This window comes from Terrapene carolina, unplaced genomic scaffold (genome assembly GCF_002925995.2).
Source record: "Terrapene carolina triunguis isolate 2854851 unplaced genomic scaffold, T_m_triunguis-2.0 Scaffold951, whole genome shotgun sequence".
In the NCBI taxonomy this organism is placed as follows: Eukaryota; Metazoa; Chordata; order Testudines; family Emydidae; genus Terrapene; species Terrapene triunguis.
In genome coordinates, this window is record NW_020665302.1 from 515,495 (window position 1) to 522,349 (window position 6,855).

Consider the following 6,855-nt stretch of genomic DNA (forward strand, 5'->3'; position numbering starts at 1 on the left):
GCGCCGCCCCCCTCCAGGTGCCGCCCCAAGCACCAGCTTGGTTGCCTGGTGCCTGGAGCCGGCCCTGTGCACAATGCTGTACAAAGCATGTCAGTTATATTGTATCTGTTGATCACTGGAGTTGATCTGCCATTTTTCAACCAAAATATGTTCCAATGGGGGAAAAAATGGTTGGAAAATGTCTGCTGTACCCCTCCCTGCTCCCCATTTTCTAACCAACTCTATTCATTACCCAGCCAGTCCTCCTTAGGTTTCCACTGGACCTTCTGACTCCTACTTCCAGTCTGGGATCGCTGATTTGAGATTTGGCAAGCAGCCACTTGCACTTGGTGCATGGCACTGCAGTGAGCTATCAGCTAGTGAGCTGGTTCTAAGAAGGGACTGCTCGCCAGCTGGCTTGTACTCATTTATTTGCTTTGCTCAGCCAGGAGTGGGTGTCCTTTCAGAGTTTAGTCTGTAAGCTTTTGGGAGCCAGGCCCATCTGTTTGCACAGTGCCTAGCACACTGGGGTCCTGGACTATGACCAGCGCTCCTAGGTGCTCCTGCAAACAAGCAATAAAGAATTTTCAGAAGACCCAAGAGCCACATTTTCAAGTGCTCAACACCCAGAATTGGGGCCGAGTTTCCAGCAGAACGCAGCACTTGCCTTGCCGAGCTCACCCAAACATCCAGCCCCTTGTGTCCAGAGAACCTGCTTCATTGTGAGTTTCTCTGTGGGCTGGATCTGGAGGCTGATGTTGCTCAGACCTGGGGCTGAGGTGCTGCAGGGTCCCATCCGGTTCATGTCTTATGTCCCTAAAACCTCATGCTTCAGACCTTTTTCTGGTCACCCGCAGGGGTCAGGAAGGGAACATTTCCCCTCCCAGTGTATTCCAAAGGTTTTCTTCTCTCCTTCCTCTGAAGCATCAGAGATAGCCATGGAAGGAGATGGGACACTGGACAGGTGGGCTAGTGCTCTGATGTGAAGCAGAGAATTTGCTTTCTCAGGTGCTTGGCTGGTGTCACACTAATGGCCGGGTTTGGGGTCGGGAAGGAATTTCCCCCAGCTCAGATTGGCAGAGACCCTGGGCGGTTTTCACCTTCTTCTACAGCATGTGGTTACTGGTCGCTTGCCAGGATCATCTGGGTGTATCTCACTTAATCCTCTCCCTGCCACTGCAGGGGCCTTGGGCACTGGTGCACCTCGGTCCCTCCTGTTCTCTGCCTGGGGCAAATCACAGCTTAATCTTCTGAGGGCTGTGATACTTAGATCTAATTCTGGTTGTTGGGCTTGGTGTGGGTGAGGTTTAATGGTCTGTGATATGCAGCATGTCATACTAGCTGGTCCAGTCTGGCCTTAACCTCTATAGCAGGGGTGGGCAAACTTTTTGGCCTGAGGGCCACATCTGGGTGGGGAAATTGCATGCAGGGCCATGAATGTAGGGCTGGGGTAGGGGGATGGGGTGCGGGAGGGAGTGCGGGGTGTGGGAGGGGGTGCAGTGTGCAGGAAGGGCCTCAGGGCAAAGGGTTGGGGCGGAGAGGGGGTGGTGTGTACGAGGGGGCTCAGGGCAGGGGGGTTGGAGTGCGGGGGGCACAGGAGGGGTTCGGGGTGTGGGCTCCGGCCTGGCGCTGCTTACCTGGAGCAGCTCCGGAGTGGTAGCGGCCCCGTGCTGCTCCCGGAAGCGGACGTCCCTGTGGCCCCTGGGGGATGGGAGGGAAGGGCTCTGCATGCTGCCCTCGCCTGTGGGTACCACCCCCGAAGCTCCCATTGGCCGCGGTTCCCCATTCCTGGCCAATGGGAGCTGCGGGGGGTGGGTGCCTGCTGGCGAGGGCAGCGCACGGAGCCCTCTGTCCCCATCCTTCCCAGGGGCCGCAGGGACGTGGTGCCGGCCACTTCCATCCCGGGGGCCGTAGTTTGCCCACCCCTGCTCTCTAGCCAGTCCCCTGAGCTAGGAGCTGGGTATCTTTACCAGCACTGCCTGAGGTGTTCCAGCCAGGGGAGGACGAACAGCACTGACACAGCCCGGAGCTGGGCACAGCCTCAGCAGCACGGCCCGACTGCTGGGAAGAGTCAGTGCAAGAACCTGCCGCTGGGACTCGTGTGCGAAGGGTTTCCACTGGCGCCACTGGGAAGACTGTAGATGCCATCAGCAGGAGCCATGAAGAAAGGGGATTGAAGGCACTAGGAAGATGGAGCCCGGCCCAGCTCCAGACCCACAGTCAGGGGGAGAAAAGCTCTGAAGGAGGCACCCCAGAGACAATGCCGTGACCCGGAGCCTCAGGAGCGCTGCATTCCCCAGGCAGCACTGGCAGGATTCCAGCTGTGTGAACTGTCCCTATGCTGCACTCCTGGGGCGCAGCGGGCTAGCACACCAATGACGTGGGGGACTGGGTACTCGCAAAGGGGTCCCTGGCTCGCAGAGGTTACTAGGTGGCTGTGTCTTGCTGTCAGCCAGCGAGAACTGTTCTGGTGTGGCAAGGCCACTGCTCACTCCCCCTGACAGACAGCTCAGGAGATTGCCAGACAGCTGGAGCATGCTCTTCTCAGCAGCGCTGGGGAGACGGGAGTTTCAATCACTCAGCTTTTCTGCTGAGATCCCACGTCCTAAGCACCAAGACATCAGGGGAGAAGCGGAGGGGGTGAGTTAGTGGCAGGCCCAGTGGACAGTGGGGTTGCCAACCTCCAGGATTGGCCTGGAGTCTCCAGGAACTAAAGATGAATCTTTAATTATAGATGGTGTCATGTGATGAAACCTCCAGGAATATGTCCAACCAAAATTGGCAACCCTAGTGGGCAGCAGCTGAGCAGGCTCGGAATAGCTCCGATGGAGCAGGCCCCACCAGCTCCAGCTCTAGCTCTCGCAGCCGCCTGCCAAGGCCTGGAGGCAGAGGGACGAGCAGAGCGCTCGCAGGCTCCCAATTCCCAGCCGCAGCTGGCCAGGAAGCAGCAAAACAAGCAGGGCTCTGCTTCCTCTGCAGCTTCCTTAACCTCAGCCCCCGAGTCAGCATTGCTGCAGTCAATGGGGAGCGAGCAGGCCTGGGGGTGCAGGCCCAGCTGGGGCTGTGTGCGGGGTCAGGGGAAGGGCACACACAGGGAGAATCACCTGACCCAACCCCAAGGCTGGGTGCCCGGATCCCCTGCCTGGACAGCAAGAATGCCGTCTCCCGGGAGCCCTGTGGCCCCTCCCTGGCCTGGCCCCACTCAGGTCGCCCGCCCAGCCCCTCTGCTCCCCATATCGCTGCCCCTCCACCCCCTCTTCATCCAGCCGCCGCCTCGCACCTCTCCCTCTGGAGCACATTCCAAAGCAGCCTGCTGGTCCCCAGAGACCAGGGGCCCAGGGCCGGCTCAGCTTGCACCGAAACCTGAGAGCGGCTCCAGGAGATGCGAGCGAGAGAATGTAAGGTGGATTGGATGGGGGGTGCCCAAGGGGGGGCCGGATGGGGACTGGGGGCTACCGAAGGGGCTGGATGGGGAAATGGGGGGCTGGATGGGAGCTAACTGGGGGGTGGGGGCTGAGGGGAGCTGTGTGTATTATGGGGGGGGTCCCCCAGTTAGAGCACCTCCAGGACATTGAGCCTGCCTCTTCCATCCACAGGTGTCGTCATGCTCCCCCCGCTGGTTCAACAGCAGGATGTGTGGAGGCACCCCAAGGCCGATAGCTTGGCAGAGTGGAGAGGAGCTGGCGGGCAGCCAGGCCTGGGCCTTCCCCCACTGCAGCTGGGAAAAAATCACTGCGGCAGCCCTTCAGCCTCCCCTCTCCCCCTCCTCCTGCCCCCGCCCTGCGGATGGGGGAGATCGGCTCACCTGCCCCCTGCTCTGGCCCCTCCACAATGGTTGTGAGTCCCGCCTGCCTCAGCATCCTGGGGTCATGGTTAAGTTTGTCTGTCCTTTCTTGGCACAAGGGGGAGCAATTCCTTCAAATTGCCCTGCGCCATCTGCACCAGAAATGAGCCCCCCCCCTTTCAGGAGAGCCTGACAGCCCTGCTCTCCCCCAAGCTGGTTCTGGGGTGATCCAGGAGGCCCCCACCAAGCTGACAGCCTCTGAGTCAACCTCCTTCCCCCTGAGCCTCAGCTGGAGCTGAGACCCACACGAGCTCCCTGATGCCCAGGGATCTCGGGTAGGAGCAGGGAGGTAACTTTCCCTCGGTGTTTGGCACTGGTGCCACCACGGCTGGAACACTGTGTCCAGTGCTGGTGGCCCCAATTAACGAGGCGTGGGGAGAAACTGGAGAAGAGCCACAAGAATGAATAAAGGATTAGAAACTTGCCTTCCAGTGAGAGACTCGGAGCTCAGTCGATTTGGGTTAACAAGGAGGCTAAGGGGTGACTTGAGGACAGCCGATAAGTACCTAGCTGGGGAGCAAAACATTGACCTTCACTCTAGCAGACAAAGGTCTCACACGCCCAAGGGCTGGAAGCTGAAGCTAAGCAAATTCAGATGGGAAATAAAATGCCCCTTTTTTACAATGAGGGCAATTAATCCTTGGAACAGTTCCCAAGGGCAGGGGTGAATTCCCTCTCGCAGGCCAGTTTTAAATCCAGACGAGCTGGTTTTCTGAGCTCTGCTCTAGTTCAACCAGGAATTCGTTCAGGGAAGGCCTCTGGCCTCTCCCCCTGGCGGGAGGTCAGACTAGGCGATCACAATGATCCATTCCTGCCCTGGCTGCTGTGGCTACAAAACACCAAGCGATCTGGGGCCCAGGCTGGGCTCTCCAGGTGCGGGTTGTACCTGCCAGGCTGATCCCTGGGTAAATGGCACTGGCTAGTGCTGCTACCTTTGGCCAGGGCAGCCTGGTGGGCTGCTGTGCTTGTACTGTAAACTCAGACTCGCCCTGCCCGCGCCCTGCTGGAAACTGCGTTCACAGAGAACATTCAAACCCCCTCTTCCATCTATACGACTAGCAGAGGCCAGAGCTCCTGGGCCATCCCCTGTAGCACCTCCTGCTGGGAGACAGGGCCGGCTCTGTTTTTGCCGCCCCAAGCAGCGCGCCGAATTGCCGCCCCGGACGGCGGGGGCAGTCCATGTGCCGTTAGGGCGACACGCGCGTTTCCGCGGCGGCGGCAATTCGGCAGCAGCTTCTGTCTTCAGCTGGAAGACAGAAGCCGCCAAATTGCCGCCGCGGGCAGCTGAACATAGAAGCTACCGCCAAATTGCCGCCGCCGCGGAAACGCGCATACCGCCCTAACAGCACACGGACTGCCCCCGCCGTCCGCAGCGGCAATTCGGTGCGCTGCTTGGGGCGGCAAAAACACACGGACTGCCGCCCCTTGCAGATTGCCGCCCCAAGCACCTGCTTGGAATGCTGGTGCCTGGAGCCGGCCCTGCCGGGAGATGCTGGTATGGGAGTAACTAACAGCTCCCCGGCAGGCAGGGCTTGGCAGTGCCTAGCGACGCTGCGACGGGTAGAACCCTGCAAATCCGCGGGTATCTGTGGACCATTTCTGCGGATAGCAGCGCGGATGTGGATAAAAATTTTGTATCGGCGTAGGGCTGTGACGGTAAGAGTCGGCGGGCAGCTGTGAGGAACCTCTCACCAATCCTCCACCTGTCCTGGGCGGGAGGCCTGGGGGGCAGGGACACTGGGCGGGGGGCTGCTTGGTTCCTCTCCCCGACCCGGCCTCGGCCAGGGGGGCAGGTCGGAGCTGCAGTCCAGCCACGGTAAGAGCCGGGCAGGCAGCTGTAGGGAGCCACGGCGGACCTTCCACCTGCTCTGGACGGGGAGCCCGAGCAGCCCCCGGGCAGTTCCACAGGTGTCCTCCCTCCCCCCGGCCAGGCCAGCCAGGGAGCTGTGGGGAGCAGTGGCAGACTCTCCACCTGCCCATGGTATGGGGGAGAGGGCCTGAGAGCAGCTCCCGGCAGCCGAGGGCAGGTGGAGGGTCCGCGACTCCGCGCGGGCTCCCCACAGCTGTCCGTGGCTTTCCCCGATTGGCTCCAGCGGGGGGATGCTTTGGAGCCTCAGCCCAGCCCCCAATGTAGAGCCCTGCAAATCCGAGGATATCTGTGGATACCCACAGATCATTTTTGCGGATCGCGGATCGGATGCGGATACACATTTGTGTATCCGTGCAGGGCTCTAGCGACGGGCACCAGTTCATGCGGCTTTCATGGATGAGCAATCCAGGATGAATGAGATACGCCATGCAGCCATGCGTGGCCCTACCATAACAACACCCCCGCTCCACAGCACCACTGTTTACAAGCAGCCCTACAGTAACTAATTAGAAGAGGCAGCCCAGGGCTAATGAGCTACCAGCAAACTGAAATCGCTGACATCAGGGGAAGAATCTGCCCCAGCCCAGCTCCCCAGTCACCCCAGTATCATCTCAGGGATGACCAATGATGAGAACCCCCCATACCTGCCCCACTCTGAGGGGGGCTGCCCCATACATCTACCCCCAGAGATCCCTCTGCCCCACACTGTCTGATTCCGTACCTGTCCCCTCAGATTCCCTGGGAGGTGCCCTGGATCGCTTGACCTCTAGGTTGGCAGCATAAGGTGCCAGGGGGCACTCTAGAGGATGCCCAGTGACTGATCTCTGCCATCCAGCATCTGACTGATGCTGATGTCAGCAGCTTTCACATTGTACCACCTCCAACTACTCACGCCCCCTCCACCCCTCATGACAATGAACACCCAGATTGAAGCTCTGTCTCCATAGCACTTCCCCATGGCAGTAGTTAGCAGCCACTCCCCCATCAGCTGGTGCGGACAGTGGCTTAGCTGCTAGTGGAGATGCGGTTCATCACACCCTTGGTGACACAGTGCCCAATGGTTGGGTCCCATCTATGCCAGCAACAGTGATCCAGCCAATGGGGGATCCATTGCTGACAACCAAAGACAATGCTAGGGCAGCTGGTGTCCTGAGCTCCCTCT

At 59.8% G+C, this 6,855-nt stretch overlaps 1 protein-coding gene across 1 annotated transcript in view; it reads right to left on the reverse strand.

The window, feature by feature from the left end:
• The window catches only part of EMID1 (EMI domain containing 1), a 98,860-nt gene that overhangs the window by 57,313 nt on the left and 34,692 nt on the right, over positions 1-6,855 (reverse strand). The gene's annotated exons all lie outside the window — the stretch shown is intronic.